The sequence below is a fragment of the Catharus ustulatus genome, chromosome 1 (genome assembly GCF_009819885.2).
Source record: "Catharus ustulatus isolate bCatUst1 chromosome 1, bCatUst1.pri.v2, whole genome shotgun sequence".
Lineage (NCBI taxonomy): Eukaryota > Metazoa > Chordata > Aves > Passeriformes > Turdidae > Catharus > Catharus ustulatus.
This window is the reverse complement of record NC_046221.1, coordinates 28,492,416-28,514,441: the sequence shown is the minus strand read 5'-3', so window position 1 is coordinate 28,514,441 and position 22,026 is coordinate 28,492,416. Positions and strand designations below refer to the sequence as shown.

General features: G+C 37.7%; 1 protein-coding gene across 4 annotated transcripts in view; it reads left to right on the top strand.

Moving 5' to 3' along the window:
• THSD7A (thrombospondin type 1 domain containing 7A) overlaps nucleotides 1-22,026 on the top strand; it is a 286,252-nt gene that overhangs the window by 42,489 nt on the left and 221,737 nt on the right. For all 4 annotated transcript variants that reach the window (XR_004419770.1, XM_033076380.1, XM_033076383.1 and 1 more), the window contains exon 2: nucleotides 2,674-2,800. The gene's annotated coding sequence lies outside the window, so the exon portion shown is untranslated. The remainder of the gene's footprint in view (nucleotides 1-2,673; nucleotides 2,801-22,026) is intronic.

Sequence of the window (22,026 nt, the reverse complement as noted above, 5' to 3'; positions counted from 1 at the left end):
ATAGACCTAATTGTCCTTAGGGATGAACTCTGAAGAATTTCAACTTTGAACCTAGGAAAGAAAAAGAATCTGAACTTTCTCTTGTTGATAATTATTTCCCATGTATCAAATTGCAAAAACATCAAGAGTTATAGTTACTGAATGTGAATTGTATCTTATTTTTCAAATGTAGATACATTTATTTTAAAATGTCAAGAATAGAGAAACCACCCCCTAGCAGAAACTCTTTTGTGTGGTATGGGCTTGTCAGCATTTTATTATAATTCCATTCTTCAGGCTATAAAAGTTTGCTTTAAGCCAAAGGCTGGATGTGAAATATTAACCTCATCATAAATTTGATTTATCAGATTTGGCTGAATTTGGCTTCATTTTGAATAGTTCAGAGCTTTAACCAAAAGGAATTTTTTTTCTTTTGACCATTCTGCTGTGCTCATTACTCAAATTAATTGCCTGTGTGTAACTGGCTGTTTTGTGCTGCTTATGTGAAGCTCTTGGGGTGTGTACTTTATATGGCTGCCATTTTTATGGATGAAAAATAAACACTAACATTTGATGAAATATCTCCCAAACTAACTCAGATGAGTTGGACTTCCTAATGTTCCAATTGAGCTTAGTCTAAAATTCCCTGAATTAGAATAAATGTGTGTTATGATTTAAACCTGGTGGGCTGCCCCAGTTGGCCACTCACTCCCTCCTTCTGCAATGGGATGAGAGAGAAATCAGAAGGGTAAAAATGAGAACTCCTGGATTGAAAAAGGCAGTTCAATAGGTAAAGCAAAAGCCTCGTGCAGAAGCAAAGCAAAAAAAGGAATGGATTGACCCCTCCCCTGGGCAGGCAGGTGTTCAGCCATCTCCAAGAGAGCAGGGCTCATGTTTAACCATTCCTTTGGAAGAAAAATGCCATCACTCCAAAAGTCCCTTCATCCCAGTTATGTGTATATATGCGGAACCTGATGCCATGTGTTATGAAATATTCTTTCGTTCAGCTGGGGTCATCTCTCCCCATCTGTCCCCTCCCAATTTCTTGTGCTTCTTCCTGCTGTATGAGCAGGGGAAAAGGCCTTGACTCTGTCTAAGCACTGCTCAGCAATAACTGAAACCATCATATGTTATCAACTCTGTTTTCAGCAGAAATCCAAAACACAGCCCCATATGAACTACTGTGGAGAAAATTAGCTCTATCCCAGCCCAAACCAGTACTTTGTGTTAATTCAAAGAAGCCCAGTAAGATAAATTTTCCCTTTGATTAGAGAGATTTGCTGCTGAATGAAGGCATCTAACTCATAATGCAAATGATGTAAAATAAACCACATATTTCATTATTTTTTTCCAATGGTCTTCTTGCTACAAATCCTCAGCTAGGAGGTGGCACACTGATATACAGACCAGCACTACTTTTGGATAATCTTTATTTTAAAATTTCCTCATGAGGAAAAAGGAAAACAGTTTTTGGAATGTGCAAAGGACACAGTTGTCTCCCTTTGCTGCTGCTCTTTTTCAGTAATCAATGTAGAACCATAATTGTACACTTTAAATGTGAAGAGAAAAACTTTGTACCATAAGATCTACCTTATGGTAACACTTCTTTGCCTCAAGTTTTGACTACATATACATTTCCTGAGCCTGACATATCTTTATTAATTTTTAACAGGACGTGCTAAAATAGAGTTGGAAGCTCTTGAATGAGATTAGGTATAATCACAGAATTTTCTCAATGTAGGCAAATATATGCAGCTAGGGAAAAAGTCCTTATTGTGGTCCATCTTCTTATATTCAACTTGCTCAGCTCTTTTATATCCTTAAGATAGAATAGAGAGGTTACATAAGAAGTAAGGTTGAGGATTTCACTGAACTCCAAAAAAAGGAAATTGGGACATAGAGCAAATGGAGCTGAAAAGAATGGCTAACGGTTGCTATTTTTTCTGTTTAGCTGGCATATTTCTCATAGTTAAAGAAATCTGGAGGTATAAGTGTATAAATGCAGAATCATTCTGCCTGTTAGTACCAATGTTCTATGCTTAGTTTACTGGATTACATTTGTATTGCTTGGTTGCTGGGCCAATTAATTTGTCAGAAAACTGGACCTTTTTTTTGATTTTAGTAAGCCTCTGCAAAAATTTAATCTATGTTGTTTGGGGCTGTAAAGCCTGACAGAAAAAATATGGTGTATATTTTTTAAAAATAGATTCAGACTGAAAAAAAATGTCTTTCAATATACTTGGAAAGGAATGGGCAAGAGTAAGCCATGATTCAGAGGAATGTCGTTTTAAATTAGAACTTTGAGATGGATGTAAGTAATGTGCTCAGATGGCATAAATAGAAAAAAAAATGGGAATAGAAAAGGTCCCAAACAGATGCCTGGCAGCAGTTTTTCACAGAAACCAAAAATGTGTGGAATGACCTAGACATGATCATGCAACTGAGAGTTAAACATTGCACTACTTAGAGAAATTTGAAAGTATCCAGGGGCACATGGGACAGAGTAAACTTTGAAATGTAGAGAGCTATTAAAATAGCTTCAAATGTTCTTGGCTATGCGGAAGTATTGATGCTGAATTAGCTGTTACTTTTACATGGTTCAGATCATCACTACCTCTCCTTTAGTGAATCCTTAGGGGAATTTATATGGGTAATTTGTTCAATTTTTGCCTTCTTTTATCTGCTTGTTTATAGGTTGCTTCTGAATTCATTACATGGACGTTTCCTATCCTTATGGTATTGATTTAACATGCTCTGGAATCATCATGGTTGTGAAGTCCCTGGCTGGCAGTGGAGAATTAATGTTTGGTGTGACAGAAAGGTGCGTTTAATTTGTGCTACTCACTACTTCCCATGTGGAGTATTAGCTTGTTTCTTTCCTAAAACCCCCTTGATTCTTCCTACAGAAAATTTGAAATATCTTTTGAATCAATAGCAATTATCTTTGCCTAACTGAGACGTAATTTACCAATAGAGCTGCAATCTGCATGAAGCAGTTCTACAAATACACTGCTAAACCGGACATGATTCTTATGTGGATTACAGAGAGCTGCAGTTTATCTAAATGAAATGCAGAGAGTTTAAGGTTTGCATTTCTTTTCCTGTTTTAAAAATATCTGAGTAATGAAAGCTAGGGATGTCCCTAGGAAATAATAGCTAACTTGCTATTGTGCGCTTAGCTTGTCTCACAAGTCAAAAATTGATTTTGAAATTGTACAATTCGTCATAGGTGAACCTATCTTTATGTAACGTATCTTTGACTTAAAACATAATTGTAGGTAACAAAATAATGTCGTTCTTTTCTTCTGCAACTTGTCCGTGTAGTTTGACTGTAAATCCCACAAATGATCAAAGTTGCACAGATTCATTTCTGACCGGGATATGAAAGAATCCTCTGAAATAGCCTGATTTTTAGTCAATTCATGTCTTTAGGAACAAAGCCAGGAGTTTTTTGTGGAGTCACTATTTTAACAGTCAATAGGCTGACTAGGATAACAGTTTTGTGTTAATTATATTTCAGTCTGTCCAAACCTATTTAAGTCACTTTTACATAGTGGCTTCTAATTTATTTGCTTTTCCACTGTGACAGATCTGACCTCTCAATAAAGTGTACACATTATTTTCATAATCTGCAAACCACTGTATTTTTTCCAAATTATTTGGTTTTGTTCACCAAATTTTGAACATAATTCTATGAAACATGGGGAAATTATGGGGCAAAAAATCCTCTGGTAGGCAGATATGGCTGGATTGTCTAAAAGTACTAAAAAAACTTAAACCCTCTCAAACATAATTGTCAATCTTTTTATATTAACTATATAAAATATGCAGAGCGTATGGTGTAGCTGATGCATTATTGAATTATTGACAGTTAGTTGTCCTAACAGACAGATGTGCTGTCATTCAAAATTTATGCCAGTAAAACCTGTAAAATACTGCAAACATTAAAATATTTGTTTATTATCCTACATAAATCATACATCTAACATGCTGTTATGAATATGATAAAACTTCACTGGTTGGTTTTGTTTTGTTTTGGGCTTTTTTTTTTGTAGAAATAAGAAATAAACAAAATGTTGGTGATTGCATGTTAGCAATTGAAGATGAAATAAAGCCAGAATGTTCAGATATTATCATGAGGAAGGGAGGGAGTACTCATTTTCTTGATTTCTATATTGTAGAAAATAATTGGCTCATTATCATAATTGCATTCGTGTTCATGATATCAAGGTCAAACAAAATAATAGTAACAGTAGAGAGATGCCATTTTACTGATTCTGGCAGATATTAATTGAGGTTATAAGAATTTGGTGATGCTGAAAAGACACAGGTGAATATCAAACCCAGAGGACCTTCAGTCTATTGCATATTCTTTACCATCTGTTTTGGGAATTCCATACTCAGCCATGTACTGGGAAAGGATGAAAAGGTACATCTCCTTGTTTTCCATTTCACTTCTTTAAAAATGCTATTTTCAAAGTAATATTATGATGGAATGTGTATATTTTTAATGTGAATTTAAAAGTTTGGATTTTTATAACAGAAAAACATGTTTTCTGTTATATGTTTATATTTTGAAGCACTGAACTCTTCATTATTTATTCCAGTTCAAATAGAATTTCCTTGGTCATTAAAATCATTAATAGTTTCAGCAATGAGTGTTGGCTGTTTCTCTCTCTTGTCTCTGAAATATTTTATAATAAGAGGAACCATTTACTTTGCCCTTTTAGTGGAAAAAAAAAAAAGCTTAAATGATTCATGCCAGTAGAACATGGAGAGTATTAAATGAGCTTCACATTGGTTCTAAACCCATCTGATATTTAACTGAGCAGTATTAATGGATGTTCAAAGGCATTTTGATTAGTTCATGCGACCAGCTCAACTTCCTAATAGAGAAGGCATGGTGACAAATGTGTTAAAAAAAATAAGTTGATTATGCAGTGTTGCTCTTTTACACGGTCCCTGGCAATGTAACAGCAAATGAAGTCAATACTTTACCAGCTGAATCAACTCAAGAATGTTTTGTTTGGGTTTTATGTAAAACTGTTGTGATAGTTAGAAGATACTGCTTCTTAAGTTCTCCAGTATCTCATTTTGTTTTAATTAAAATTTCTACATGTTAAGTAAACATTCTTGGATGTAAATTTGAATTGACAGTAAAGTTAGAAAATCAAACAGTATGTGTGTCTTAAATTACAAAAGTAATGATTGTTTCCTGAGTCCAACTGGCTGATTTGATTTAGCTAAAACTTTGCAAAAATGTCATCTTGATAGACATATGGAACTGAGAAACATCATCTGATAATTTGTCAAATGTACATATGTGTTTAAAAAAATCTCAGAATGGGAACAGCTTTTGCTTAATGAGATAAAGTTCTGGCTCATTCCTTCATACATCTGACCTCAGCTGCTCTCTCTCAACAAAGGGAGCACCACGAGAGAGGTCCAGGGGGCACCCAGTTACCTGCACAGCCCCCAGCAGCCAGGTAGGGGTGGGCACTGGGATTTTGGTCTGCTGGAGCTAGGGCCATAGCAATGTGACTAAATGCTCTAGTCTTAGCCCTTAAAAGATGAAGCAGTGTTTGCTGAAGGTGAGCTTTTGTCTGAGAATGAATTGCACGTGTTACAGTGATAGTAAAACATATGGTTTCCCTATGTTATGGAAATATCACATATTTCTTTGTGCAACAGAATACAATGTCTTCAACAGAGTATGATCAGTGGCAGATTTATGAAACTGCATGACTATGCTAAATATTTGGTCTTTGATAGTGAAGTTTTAAAAAATTTGTTTTAATCTTGTGGGTGATGTGTAAATGAAAGGAAAATAAATGTTTTTTTTCAGACCACCCAAGAAAAGTGGGAAAATAACTGAAATAGCTGGATGTTTCTGTTAAAGTGTGTGTGGGTCAGTGCTTGGCTAAAATTATGGCACTTAAACAGATTTACATTTTGAACCATCAAAAAGAAAGTGTTTGGGTTCCAGCTGGTAATTAACCCCTACCACCTTTTTCCTGGCCTCAGCTCCTCTGGCAGGTTTTGTATTCTGGAGGGAGGACTTAATCTGTCTTTTATCCTCTCTAATTGGTCCTATAATTGGATGTGTTTGTCTATACCCGCTGCAATGGTTGTGGCCCCATCTCAGGAAGATGGCATTTCTGAATCACATCTGCCACATCTGGCACAAGTATCCCAAGCTTAGAGTGAAAGTGGAATTTTACTTAAACTTAGTAGGATGTATGAAAAGAAGAGGAAAGGACATCTAGGAGTTTTATTGCTCTATTAATTTATTTTGGTTTTGCTGTTTTGTGGTATTTTTTTTTAGTTTTTTTTTTAGTTTTTATTTATTTTTGTATTTTTCCCAGTTTCCCTTATTTATTCTCTAGGAGCCTGTGGCAGCTGGTGTTGCATTTGCACAGATCTGACTGACATGACTTTTTGGCCATAGGCTGCATCAAGTCTTACTGCAAATATCTGATTACCTCCTGACCAGCAGCTAGCCCTGCTCTCCAGCTGCTCAGTGAAGAAGGGTATCTCCTATCCACCCATTAATCACTGTAATCTGTTACTGGCCTTCTCAAGTCAGTCCCAGGCCTTCACCATCTTCTCCCTGCTTTTATTCCTGCTTTCCCCCTGCCTATCAGGTACTCTGAGACCTAGGAGTCCTCCCAGCTTCCTATGAATCACATTACTTTTCAGTAGCTGGCAGGAAGAATTATATAGTTATCCATGGACATCGCTAAAAGATGCATTTAATGAATGGCCAGGCTGTCAAATGTTTGAAAGTGATGTAGGAGGAATGTTTCATGGCACTTTGAATAAGTATCTGAAATTTGGGATTTGCAGTAAGTGTACAGGTTCTCAGCTTGTCTGGCCAGCAGCTCCCTGCCTGCAAGAGCTCTGGAAAGAGAAATTAAACTGTGGAATGGCTGTTCTTGTAAAAAATGTCAATATTTGCCTGCTGTGTTGCTGACAATTTTTAGTTCTTCTTGTAAAATGTTCCCTAATTAAGCACTGGCATGAGATGCTTCATGGGAATTAGATGTCTAATTTTTCAGAAAGAAAGGAAGAAATGTTTCTCACACAACTGGGAGTAACTGACAGCTGTGCCCAAAGTCTTGATACTGCCAAATCAGTTATTTAACTGAAGTGGAGAGTCAGATTAAGGCTTGTAAAAGTTGCATGATAATTTAGTTTCTTTCTTGTTGGTGTGATGTGTCTGATATGCAGCTCTGCTGATTCTTTACTCTGTACTTTTATGTGGATTTGCATAAACATGCTGCATGAGCTGAATCACATTTCCTTTGCCCTTACGGTTCTCCATGAGCAATGCAATTAAACAGCCCATGAAAAATGCTATATAGTAGAATTTGATTTAGGACAGTGTTTATAGCACTTAAACCAGTATATCATAGGCCTATCTTGTGTTAACATAAAAAGTTCAAAGCAAAAACTACATTATTAAAAGTATGCAGCTGCTGTAATGTGGGTAATCACATGCTACTCTTATACCCCTTAAGAGCTTTTCCTCTATATATACACACCTGTTTTGTGTAAGAGGGAAACCTGTAGGATTTTAAGCATGCTCAAATTGAGTTAATATTTGAATTTTGGCACCAGAACTGGTATTGACAGTCCGTGCTGCAACATGCTTCTCATGCTTCTAAAATGGTGTTTTTTCTGCCTGTTAATAATAAGTGCTTTAGCTTTGCTCTAAAATGAAAAATAGAGATGGTTGGAAAAGGTCTCAGGTGGAGTAATTTTCACTAAGAATAAAAGTCTGGGTACAGCAGAAAGCCTGATATAGAGTAATTCTTGCCAGATACAAGAAAGTATTATAGTGAGATTGTCATGGATAATACTTTTATAGAAATAGGATATTTTATAGCAGGTACGAAATTAAGAATTCAAAATAAAGGACATGGGCAAAATAAAACTGCTGCTTTGTTTCCTTCATCTTTATGCACAGGTTGTCAGTATTCTAATGCATGGTAGAAGCATAATTCCCTATTTTCTGAGGAAAAGGGCTTCCATGAACCTGGAATTAGTAAAGTAGCAGCCAGCACTCTGGAACTGGCTTTTCAGGAGCAATGGCTCTTAATGAATAAATTGGTACTTCTCATTGCTCTGTTTCTTACTATTTATTATATTAATAATATTTAGAGAATATGTGGGTGTAATAAGTAACATAGGTATTAATAGTTGCATATTGATTATTGCAATATTATGGAATAATTACTACTGCAATATTTAATACATGAGTTGTAAACTACATAGATTAGCTAAAAAATAAATGATCTTGAAACTTGGAAGCTGTTTCTAAGAATGTGTGATGACTTGCAGATTTTTTAATTAATTAATTGAAACCTTTGTTGTTGTTTACTATGTCCAGAGTAGAAATGTATCTGGATTAGTAAGGATATGCAGCACGTTAAAATAAATTTCTAAACTTTTAGATTATTTTCTGTGTAAAAGGTTTAGAACAAGAAGGATTTCTCTTGCTTTACATTTGGACCACTTTTTATGTTTTGAATAACAATTTCAGATTCAAAGTGACTCCTCAGAAATACCATAAAATGAGAAAAGCTTAAGGGCAAGTTGTGCTGTTAGTGAGTGATGATACTTCTATCTGGCAGTTCAGTTGGCTTGAATAATACAAGGTTTATGTGATTTATTATCTTACAGTGCTGAAGTAGTCTACTAATACAAATGTTTCCATTTAAAAAGAAAGTGAACTTGCTAAATGGAAAAGATAATGTTTTATTAATTTTTCTTCTCAGTTTTATATTCTTGTGCCCTGCAGCTCTAGTGCAGCTGCTGTAAGTGCAAATGCAAATACCAACTTGCTTAATGGGGTAATTAAAGGCAGTGGAGGAAAGTTATGTAATGGATATTCACTAAGTGTAAAATATATTCAAGCCATACCATATGATATTTTAAACAGTGGAATTGTCTCCTGAGATTGGAAAAGCATTGCATATTGCTTGTGAAATAGTTCTTTTTTTCTGAAACTGGATGTAAAAAAAGTAAAAGACTCTTCCTTAATTCAGCAGAACTAAATTATTTTTTCATTTTACTGGAGTAGAGTAATTTGACATTTTTTCCCATTATTAACCCAGCTTCCAAATAAAGTTTAAAAACAGTGTATTGAAATCCTGGCTAGCAGCTGCATTATTAGGAAGACCATTGTGGAAAAAACAGTTTTCAGGAAAAATGCTTTGTCTTCAGATTATGTTCATCATTGTTCTGCACATCTTTGTGTAACTGAATGCAACTGAGGACAGATTCCAAGGACACAGAGCATTGTGTAGTTTAGCAGGGGAAATAAAAGCTGTTTAATATGTTTGGAAATCTGTGATTAGATAATTGAAGACTTTTGTTTTCAAAACTAGCAGGTTTTGAAATTGGACTTTGTGTTTTTAAAACTACTGTGCAATATTTTGGGACAGTTTCCAGTACACTGGACTTCACAAATCTTTCCAAAGACACAGTATTTGGCTTACTCACCAGAATTGTTTCCTTTAGTAGTGAAGTGTGAAAGTCAAGTGTAATTCACAGTGCAATCATAGTGATAAGGTTATAAATATATAGAATTCAGTGTACATTTGAAAGGAGATTTTCTACATTTACAGAACAAAGCATAAATTACTCTGCTATTAAAATGGATGCACGTGGAACTACAACATATTTCAAATTAATTGAATAAAAGTTTGGACAAATTATATAGTATGACCTCAAATTGAGCCAAGGGAGGTTTACACTGGATATTAGGAAAAACATTTTTCATGGAATGGGTTGTCAAGCATTGGAACAGGCTGACTAGGGAAGTGGATGGGTTACCATCCCTGAAGGTGTTCAAGAGATGTGCAGTTGTGGCATTTAGGGACGTGGCTTAGTCGTGGACTTGGCAGTGCCATGTTAACAATTGGATTCCATGGTCATAAAGATTTCTTCAGCTTAAAGAATTTCCCTGTTTCCCTTATGAAGTATTAGATGATGGTACTGGAAGCCTTGGAATGGGTACTCCCATGGCATATGGAACTTGGTCTTTTTGCTTTAGGTAGGATCCAGTTTGAAATGTTTCAGTTCTGAACAAACAATATCAGTATCACCCACAGATTTTCGCCTCCTTCCTGTCCTCAAACCACTCTCCTGTCCAAGTTAATCTTTTCTAATTCCTTACCTAATATTCTAGTCTGAAAATTTATTTCTACTAACTACCACCATGTGTGGTTTTGGAGACAGTGTGGGAACAAAGGGAATCTGCTCCAGGTCTGCCTCGCACTGACAGAAGAAAGTACCAGAAGGGTCCATGCTTGGCTACTGCAGCAATGCTTCTCTTGCTGGCAGGATTGACCTGTGTAATGAGTCTCATACAGAATGTGGAGTGCAGTTGGTGCAATGAAATCTTTGATTACTGTTCTGCATTTTGCCTCTGCTAGGAACTCCATGACTTGCGATTCTTAAAGTTTTATTAGAATTCTAAGAGTTCCTTTCATGTTTTAAGTAGATCAAGAGGTGTATCTCTGGTGCCAGACATCCTCTGCTTGCTAAACTTCAAACTCTTCTATCTTGAAAAAGTATTACAATAGTACTTTTTAGGGAATTAATTGCCAGATGTTTGTGTTAAGTTATGGGTGTTCTAGTTTTTTATTTGTTTGAACTAACTTCTTATTCCCCACTCCCTAAATAGAACCCAGGGAAAACAAACTCAAAATCATGACCACAAGAATTACCCTAAGGAATATGTTTGGTTGCACAATAGCTAGATTAAATTATTAATAATCAGCTAAAATAATAGTTTTTCAATAGACATTGTTAATATCAAGCACAGTAATTACTCTCATTAATTCTATATTTAAGGATAGCATTTTAACTGCAAAGCTTGTTGCATTCATTACAGAAACATTCCAAAAGGCATAATATTATTTTTATGAACTTTCTAATAATTTTATTTTGTTACTCTAGGAAAAACAAGATTATGGTATTCCCGTTCTCTTAGAAGGATGTGGTTGGTGGGAGGATGCAATCAGTTGGTAGATTTTAGCGCTGATGCATTTCTCACTCTTCTGTTTCATGTACTTTTCTCACTTATCATGGGAAATTTAATGTAAGGTAAATCTTTGTTTCATTTTTTTAAAAAAGTGTCTTTCTGCAGATTTTTCATTTTGGAAGTACAGTAATTTCACGAATACAAGCCGCAGCAATTTGACAAAAATTTTGGTGGAAACTCGGAAGTGCGGCTAATGGTCGGGGGCGGCTAATCTGTGAATAATTTTCTGACATTTACAACCCCAGACGTGCCAGCCAGGGTGCCGAGCCAAGCACCTGCCAGTAAAAGCCAGCATTCCGCGATTGTTACTGTGTTGCCCTGGCTCCCTGCAGGGAGCACGGGGGGGCGGGGAGAGAGGCGGGAGAGCTCTCTTCTTCTCTCCTCTGCCACAGCCCAGGGGAGGAGGGGAGTGGGGGCGCCGCCATTGCCGCGGCTCCGGGAGCCGACGGGAGCCCCGCGCAGCCATTGCTGCGGCCCGGGGAGGAGGCGGGGTGCTTTGTCCGCGCCCGCCCCCGGCGCCACGGGCGCGGGAAAGCTCCGTCCCCGCCCGCCGCCGCTGCCGTAGGAGCAGGGGAAGCTCCGTCCCTGCCTGCCACCGCGGGGCAGCGCTGACCCGGGGTGACTGAGCCCGGTGGCAGCGGCGGCCGGCCCCGAGCGGCAGCACCAGGCTGGGCCACCTGGCCCCATCAGCAGCCCCTAGCGGGCCGAGCCTGCACAGCCTTAACTCAGCCAGTAAACCCCGCCCTCCCGCGGTTCTGTTACTAATTGCACGTGGGTCCTCGCTGCGAACAACAGAGCGGCTTATATTCGGGTGCGGCTTATTTATGGACAAAAACCGAAATATTTGCCAACACCCAGAGATGCGGCTTATACTCAGTGCGGCTTGTATTCGTGAATTTACTGTATTTCCTTCTTTCCTAAGCTTATTTATTGATTTGATTCCTCCATTCCAATGGAGTTACTAGTTAAGATGTTACATTGGTATTAAAAACTGTGGTTCACTATTTCCACTTGATAATTTTGCTAGGTTTGCTTGTTTGCTTATTTTTTTCAGCATTTCTCTTCTGGAGTTTGGCTGAAGGTTTCTGCTAGAATTGAAATAAAGCTGTTTTGAAAATCTGTTATAAAAATATTATTTCTGAAGCCTAAAATCTCATCTCCTGTAAGATTGCAAGCTACAGTCTTTAGAGGCTTTTAGAATCTGTTAGATAAAAGTCTAACAGTAGTGATCCCCAAAGACAAGTGTGCTGTCTTTAATCCACAGTGATGGACTGCATATACACCTTGTCTGGTATTATTTCAGCTGGACGCTCTTAAAATTATGTCACACCTTGATTGTATTAAAGTTATGTGATGTTACATGAATGCCAAAAATCTGATGGGTAGAGATACTTTTGTTTAATGTATAGATATTTAATGTGTATTTAATTATGACCATTTTTCATCATGCATAGTGTGAGGTGTTGCAGTTGAAATGTTCCCACACTGGAATTTCTTTTCCTTGTCTTTTTTTATTTTAAATTTTTTACCTTTAGACCTTTACAGTGCTGAGTTCCTCTGTGGCTGTGTGGAGGTGGGGTTACTGTGTACCTGGAGCTGACAGTTTTCCCTGGCTGCAGCAAGGGACAGGGTTCCCCTGTGGTCTCTGGGTGCTGTTGTTGCCACCGCTGTGTATTGAACTCTGGGGACTCTTAGCACTTTTCCTAAGACCCTTATGAGTCCTACTGGGCAAAAAATTACGCAATATTATTGCCAGTTTGAGTCTACCATATTGAGGGTTTGATGTTTTAAAATTCTTTTTGTGTTTGTGCTTCATCTCTGAAATCTGCACACTTCTCCAAAGGGTTGACTGCTAACAATTTCAACTCTATCAACCTTCACATTAACTCAGAGTATGGTGCCTTTCCCCACCCTCCCTCCCCAGAGGTGAAATATCTCCAATGTTTTTAATGTGTTTCCTCACCATCTCAGCTGAACACAAGAGCCACAAGTTGTATAGAGTAAGAGTTGGATGCTTGTAATGAGAATAATAATTTTTAAAAAGTACTTGATGGGACATATTTTTCCCTTGAAATATATTGACTGACACTTCCTTTTATTACCTTGTCTTTAATTCTGTATTTTCATGGAATCATAGAATGGTTCGGATTGTAAGGGCGTCCCAAACCAGGACAGGACCTAAAAGATCCTCTAATTCCAGCCCCCTGCCATGGGCAAGGACACCTTCTGCTAGACTAAGATACTCAGAACCCCATCCAATCTGGCCTTGAACACTCCCAAAGGTGGGTGTCCACAACTTCTCTGGGCAATCTGTTCCAGTATCTTACCACTCTAAGAGTAAAGATTTTTTTTCCTAATATCTAATCTAAACCTACTCTCAGTTTGAAACAATTCACCTTTGTCCTGTCACATTTTACTCACATAGACTCTCAGATAGAGAGACTATATAGTTTACTCAAATAGTCTCTCTCCCACTTCCCTGTAGGCTCTCTTCAGGTACTGGAAGTCTGAAATTAGATCATCCCACAGCTTTGTCCTTCCCAGGTTCAACAATCCCAATTCTCTTGGTCTTTTCTCATAGGAGAGGTGCTCCAGCCCTTTAATCATCTTGGTGGCCTCCTCTGGACTCCAACAGGTCCCTGTCCTTCCTGTGCTGGGACCCCAGAGCTGATGCGGCACTGCAGGTGGGGTCTGAGCAGAGCAGAGGGGCAGAATCCCCTCCCTCACCCTGCTTTGGATGCAGCCAGGACACATTTGGCTTTCTGGGCTGCAGGTGCACATTGCTGGGTCATGTCCAGCCTCTCTCTCTGCCCCCAAGTCCTTCTGGGCAGGGCTGCTCTCAACCTGCTCATCTCCCAGCCTGTGTTGGTATTAGGGTTGCCCTCACCCACCTGCAGCGACTAGAGAGGGCTTAGGGAGTCAGAGAAGAAAAAGTAACTCCTCAAGAGCAACCAGTTTGACAAATGTTAGTTCAGTCTCTGGCTGTGAAATTGTGCAGGAAAGACTAAAAGTCAGCATTTAGTAGAAAGACTAAAAGACTTGTTTTAATCTGTGAAATCAATACTGGAAGTTTTCTCAGTGATTGCTGTTGATAGTTTAAAAGCGTGCAGAAAAGCAGCAGAAGATGTAGAAAATATCACATAAATATTGCTTGAGGAAACTGCAAAAAACCCTGTTTATTTCATTGATAGCAATCTTAAGTATTACTTGGTATAAGACGCATAAATTCCTATAGACAGGGAATAAATTTTGGGAGCTAGAAATATTCTGTTAAAACAAATGTGTTTTTGAAAACCAGAATGGATCACATGTAGTGATATAGAAATATCTGGGGGAGTTTAAAGTTCAGTAACAACCAAGCAAAACCTGATCCATCAAATCCTAAGAACATGTGAAACTCTAGGGCAACATAATTCCAAGGCTGAGTTGAGATTCTGTTACTCCATAATTTTAATTTCATAAATCTTGTCTTTTGATGAAGAGTTTGATTTTCAAAAATTATTTAAATAATAATTATTGCAATTTGTTTCCTTTTTAAGTAGCTGATGGGGTTTGTTTTGGGAGGGGAGTGTTATTTAAAGTTATAGACCAGTTTTTGGTGGTAAGGAAAGGTCCATCACTGACAAATATCTTGCACTTTGGTTGTGATCAAAGAGGGGTACTTTAGGTATGATGATAATTACTTCAATTACAGTAATTTCACGATTAAGCCACACCGAGTATAAGCCGCACTTCCGGGTGTCAGCAGCTTTTCATTCTTTGTCCATATATAAGCCGCACCTGATTATAAGCCGCACCTGATTATTACAATACAGAGTGTGATAAAAGGTATCTATTCTATCACCATCTGTTGAGGGTGGGGGCAGTGATCCTTATTTCCATGGGAGATATGCTGCTAATGGACCATCCATTGAAACCAGGCGGGGCATTGTTCTTTATCTTTTCACAACCCATCCTTCCTCCAGTGAGTCAATTTCTGCTAATGGCCCATTGAGTGCCACTGTGTGACTGATAAAATTACTGCATCCCATTGGAAGTTGCTCCAGCCAGGGGGAAGAGCCCAACATTTCTTACCAAGATAAAACCAGAGGTTTTGGGACACTAAGGGAGACCTTTCTCCACTGGACTCCAGAGGAAAACCGGATTTCTCCACATCAGATTTCTCCACATCACCACTGGACCTCCGGAGGGAAACTGTACCTTCTACAGGAGCACTGCTCCAACTGAATCACATCTGTCACTGCAGGAGGATGCAGCCACCATTTAATCGAACTGCTACCAACACCCTGCCTGACAGGGTGTCAGGTTGTACTCTGACTTTGTCAGGGTTTGGAGTTTGTTTCTTTGTAGTACTGTATTTCTATTTGAGTTTCCCTAGAAAAGAACTGTTATTCCTAATTCCCATATCTTTACCTGAAAGCCCCTTGATTTCAAAATTATAATAATTTGGAGGGAGGGGGTTTACATTCTCCATTTCAAAGAGAAGTTCCTGCCTTTCTTAGCAGACACCTGTCCTCCAAACTAAAACAGCAGCTTTTTGTTCTTTGTCCATATATAAACTGCACCTGATTATAAGCCGCACTTTGAGTTTGGACCAAAATTTTAGTCAAAATTGTGCAGCTTATAATCGTGAAATTACTGTAATATAATAATAATCATCATTGCCTTACTGGGTGACAATGTACACATATTATCCCATAGAACCCACCCTTAAGCTCTCAAACCTACATTCCAGCCTGGCTTTGGAACATTTTTGCTTGGCTGTGGCAGCCGTGTTTTTCTCTGTTTGATTATTGCTGGCAGGTTGCAGAGGCTGTTGTCTTCTCTGCCTGGACAGTTCTGTACAGTTGTGTGTCATACTGGAAGCATAAGAAACGTTCAAGATGACCTGGAAACCATGGCATGTTTATGGTCCAAGTTTTGTAAATGTTTCTCAGTGCAAAACAGTGATTGACTGGAAGGGAAGCTTATGAAAACCACGAGAACAGGGAATAGAGTTCTTTATGAATGGAAGTGCTGAAGAACTGTATTACCATATAAATAGGATTTTTTTATTGTTACTGAAGAAAGGAACATACTCCAAATCTGGAAGCCAGATAACATGGGCCTAATCTAATTTATGTGTCTGTAGCTGCTTTTGTTGCATGGCACTTCTATATTCAAAGTGTATTTTGATATTTTAACGTAAGATTCTACTGACTGGTTTTAGAAATAGACTTCCAGGAAGATAAATTGTATCTTATTGACTAGGTCTTTATTGACTGTAATGAAATATAGCTAAAATGTAGATAACAACAATGGACACTGATGAATCCCATTCAAGATATGTATTCAGAACACCACAGGCAGTGCATTATTGCACATTTCCATCAAAAATGCATGTACTTCTGAAATAGTTGTGAGAAAATTACACCCATTCTTCCCAGCATAGCAGTATGAAAGTTCATGCACTTGATGAATAGAGAAAAAGAAATCAAATGCATTGTATGGTTGACTGATTTATGCTGAAAAATGCTCTTTATCTTTGAACTCTCAGATTGCAGGTCAGACTGGATTGTGTAACTTTTGTTTCAGGACATGCTGTACAGTTGTGATTGGACAGATATGTAAAGAAAGAGTTCTTTCAAACAAAAGCTGAGCAGATTTCTTTAGCCATTGTCTATCCTGGATACCATTAATGTAGACTTGAGAAGCAGCCCCAGTCCCAGTAAGTTGCACTAAGCTTTTAACTGGTGTTTTGGAGGGAGGGGAGATAAGTTCTGGTGAGTGGTTCTGACCTGTCTTCCTCAACTTTGTCCCCTTCAGAAGTATTTTGCCTAAGCTTCTTTTTTGTATTTGTTTATGTACTTTTCTGCACAGATGTTGAAGCTTATTTATATACTTCAAAGAAAGAATTTTACAGGAAGTACAAGTATTTTTAAGTGCCTGCCAGCATACCCAGATTAAACTAGACATAATTTTTTCACCTTTGTTAAAGTTGATTAAATAGTTGCTTCTAAAAGGATTTTGTTGTTTTTCACTTTTAATATAACTTGGGTATTGAAATTTAATGAGTTTATACTTTTTAATCAGAATATTGAGGTCTTTTGTGCGAGTTGAAGTGTTAATACCATGAATATGCAATGTATTAAAATAATAGAGCTTTGGAGACTTAGTGAAAATAAGCAATGGGGTGCTGGAGCACTGTGTTTTTGCATCAGCTGTCAATCAGGCTTCTATATCACCTAAAGTTTTTAGTCAACACATTTAAAATTTAAAAGAATGTGTTAAAATGCGTGGAGGAAAGTCTTACAATGGCCTTCCTGGTTAGTCTTGAAACAAGGAAAGGAATTTTTTCTTCTTTATAATAATATTGAAGTATTGAAGCATCTGCATCCTTTGCAATTTTGTGGAAAATATATTGTCAATAAAGTTCAAAATACAGGACTGGAGCAGTTGAAAGAATATTTAATCATGAAAAGTAAAAGATATAATGTCAATGGACAGATTGTGATAACTTTAAAATGTCTGTGATAGGAGGTGAAACAGAACTTTAGAATTCAAGAATAATAATTTCTGTTGATTTCTGTGCTTTTGTTGAATAGAGTAAAAGGATGTGGGCCCCAAGTGATCAGGCATATATTGACCACTTGGGTTTCTTCTGCTGTTTTGAACTATTCATTTTAACACCTCGAGCTAATTTGGTGTGTGAGATGTAATAATTGATTTAACAATTTAGATATGTTTACTTTATGTCAGAGAGTAAAGGGAACTTCTTATATACTCCGTTGTGGTATGTATCCTCCTGACTCGTGGAAACTCCATGGAAATGCTGCTTTGATAATACTTCTTGTTCGTGAAACAACTCATGTTTGTATTCCGAAGGTAACTGGGAGTGGTAAAGGTATCTTTTTGGTAATTAAAAGTGCTCAAATGCTGTAGTTTGATGTGATTTCTTAGTTACTCTGTTCCTGCTTTTATATAGTTTCTGTTGGAATTTGCAAGGCCAAGCACTAATTCCAGATTCTAGAGGAGTGCTGAGTCCTGAAAGTTTGCTTGCTGTATGTACTGGTAACCCGTGCAAATGCTCAGAATGGGATTTGGGACTAGATTTGCTTGCTGAAATATTGCACCATTATCTCCCTCAGTAGCTCTCAACTATTTAACCTCCCTTTACAGATGGATAGATGTTTAGCCATTAAAAGGGAGGTGTCATGTCGGGCACTTTGGCACAAATTTTCATCCTGTCTGTACAAGGAAGTTTGAAAGAGATGAAGAGCTTGGCAAACAACCAGAGCTGCCAAGAGCTTTGCGCTGCTTAGGACAGGACTGCACCTGGCAGCTTTGAGACACGTGGCTGAGATGTTCAGCCTGCAGGTGTGTTCTTTCCCTGCTGGGGATATTCTGGTTTGCTGTAGAGATCTGCTCCTGGTGCAGTGCTGACCTCAGGTGTTAACCAAGGTGTGCTGCCGGGTGGTGTTACATGCCCTGTCACCCTCAGATGCTGATGCCCTAAAAGCCATCCATCACAAGTGCCTTCCTACCCAGCATCTCCCTCAGCAGCCAGGCAACCGCAGCTCCCACATGCCACCACCCCTCCTCACAAGTGACCACCAGAAAATTGTGCTTTCAAGCACTGTATTTATAAACACGTGTAAAGTTGTTAAATATGCATAAGGTAAGTTAATTTTTGGTAAATAACTGGAATTGGTAATTAATTAAGAAAAATAGAATGAAGGCCTAACAGAGGTGTAGCATATATTTTTGCAAGGATTAAACTAAAACCTTTTAACTGAAAGATGCAAGGAAGTGTAAACAAACAAAGATAGTTCTGTTGACGTTTTATTGTACAATCCAAATTAGCATCTTCATATTATATGTGTAGCATGCTTGAAATTATTCCTGCAAACTTTTGTTTTGTTTTTTTTTGTTTGTTTTTGTCTGGTTTTAGAAATAAGGCAGGTACACACTGAAGGACAAACAAATAATAATTTCCAGCTTTTATCTACCTTCATACGGTGATTGAGAATGCTACTTCTGAGCACACTTTATAGAAGTATCCCATTCAGATAATATTCTTTTCATTGTTTTTTCAGTGATTAGTCTTGGCTGTCATGTCTGCCAACTAGCCTCTCTGAGGAGCCTACATATAGGAAACATGCATTTGTATATAAATGCAAGGAAATAATCAGGGAAATTAAATAATAAAATCTCCTTGCAATACAAGGTGGATTACAAAATAGCTTTGGAGATATTTGTGATACATATTCAGTCTGTAATTAATCTCAGACCTCTCTTGTACAGCTAAATAATTTTGTTGAAAAGTCTACAATATGAGTAGAAGCATGTATGCATTTTAAACATTGAGTTATCTTATTTTTGCTTCCTTTGGTAATGTTTAGTGGCTTCTCTTTGTAGTTCATTCTTTTTCTGCTTTTCTTCATGAAACAAGATCCTTCAAACAGTATGACAACTGAATTTTAAGCAAGAATTACAAGCATGGGTACTTGCTTGTAATGAAATTAAATTTTTGTCACTTTTGGTATATAGTTTGCTTGGACTATAAATTAATTAAAGCACCATGTAGTTTTGTAGGACTTCTGGTTTATGGAATAAGTACATCTCTGTATTTTTTTGATTTGTCTTCTCTGTTACAGTTATTCCTTGACTTTGTGGTCATATATATTTTTCAGTGACAGAATCATAGAAGTGAGAACTACAAATAGATATTCCATCACTAGCAAGAAAGCTGTATGGATTTTGATTTCTTTTTAGTGTTAGGTTTTGGCTTTTTTTACCCCATTACTTCTTACAATAAATTGTCTGTTAATATGTTCCTCTTTAGCTTTTATCTGTAATTTGGAGTGTCAGTCTGTCTTTTCAGGATCAGGACATGTCTTCCATTAACTTTCATGCCTCCCTGGCAGTCTTGATAATGAAATGATAGATGTTGAAATAACAATGAAATAACAATGAGAGATAAGTATGAGAACTCTCCAGGAACACCTTGTACTAACATAATGACATACTTGAACTGTCTGATATTTTTCTTACACTGTAAACGAAAAAAAAAACCAAACCAAAACAAAACAAACCAAAACCCAAAACAACAAACTCTTGGTAGAATAATGGAGTTCTATAAATCAATTGTAATTTATATGTGCTCTCACATATTAATGAAAGTGTTTAAAAGTTTTATATGTAAGACGTTACTTAAGTCATAATATTACCACTTATAATCATGAGTTAATAAGAGTTTCAAGCACTTAATACAGTCATAATTTTGCAGTGATTTATAGCTTAGAGCTCTCACATTTTGCATGACAGAATTTGCCTAAAATACCTTTTCAAGTGACCTTGAGTGGGAGATTTCACAACAGTGCATATGGATTTATTCCAAATTCTATTATGATTTTGAAAACAGTAGAAGCTACATATATATGAATTTCTTAAACAGTAATCTATAGTTTCAAATGACTGAGGATTGAAATATTACTAATATCATTTCTCTGTGTGGGTGTGTTCAGCATTCTTGAGATGCTTTGTTACAATAATTAGAAACCATGGATTTGCAAACAGTTTATCTTTATGCAGATATCGTCAGTAAACAAAAACTCTATGGCAGTTGTCAGACAGTAGTGCAAAATCGTGGGTTCTGAGCAGAGACACTGACTGGTGCAAGACATTTGTATTTTCTGTGAAGTCCCTTTTCTGAGCAACTACCAGTGTTGCTTAGCAGCTTTGTTGGTGATGAGCAAGTTTGCTGATGACACCAAGCTCTGTGGTGCTGTTAATAGTCTGGAAGGAAGGGATGCCATCCAGAGGAACTTTGGCGTGTTTGAGAGGTGGGTCCATGTGAACATCTTGAAGTTCAACATGGTTGGGACAATTTCAAGCACAAATACAAGCTGGGTGGAGAATGGATTGGGAGCAGCCCGGAGGAGAAGGACTGGGGAATGTTTGTGGATAAGAAGGTTGACATGACCACACAGTATGTGCTTGCAGCTCAGAAAGCCACCCACATCCTGAGCTGTATCAAGACCAGCATGACCAGCAGGTTGAGGGAAGTGATTCTGCCTCTCTGCTGTGATGATACCCCCACATGGAGTTCAGCTGCATCTGTCTGTGCAGCCCCTGACATAAGGATGTGGACCTGTTGAAGGGAGCCTGGAGGAGAGACACAACGATGTTCAGAGTTCTGGAGCACCTTTCCTATGATGTACAACTGAAATAGTTGGGGTTTTCCAGTCTGGAGAAGGCTCTTAGGAGACTTTATGGCACCTTTTGGTACCTATGGGAGGCCTGCAAGAAAGCCAGAGAGAGAGATTTTACAAGGGTAGGTAGTGGTAGAACAAGGGATAATGCCTTTAAATTGAAAAAGAGTAGACACAGGTTAGATATTAGGAAGGAATTCTTTATTGTGATGGTGCTGGGACATTTGAATCAGGAAAAGTGGTGGCTATCCTATCCCTGGAAGTGTATAAGGCCAGATTGTATGGGACTTTGAGCCAAGAGGTCCAGTGGAAGCTCTCCCTGCCCATGGCAGGGGGATTGGAACTAGATGATATTCAAGATAGCTTCCAAACCAAACCATTCTGTGATTCTATTAACAATATACAGACAAAAATAATTTTAAAAAAGAAAATATAAGCCGTAAGTCCTGTTTTGAGAATTGTTGCTTCTGCAAATATCTGAAGTTAAGTTTACTGTTGGTGCACAAATCTGTGCAAGCTCATCCCACAGCTGTAAACATTAGTGGTCTGTAGAATGCATTAATGGAATCTGTGTGATCTTAAAAATATTAGCTATAAATATACGACAATATTTCTTTAGTGTAAGAGTTGTCATTTAGTCTGTACTGACAGTACAACTGGTGAATGAGTGCAGCCTTAAGAAAGGGAGCTCAAAAGAAAGTTTCTGGTGTAGAAATACCTATAGAAGTCATTCATGAGTATTGTAAAGATACAAATCTCTGTTCACCAAGAAGTCACTGAAGAAGAACCTGAGCTAAATAA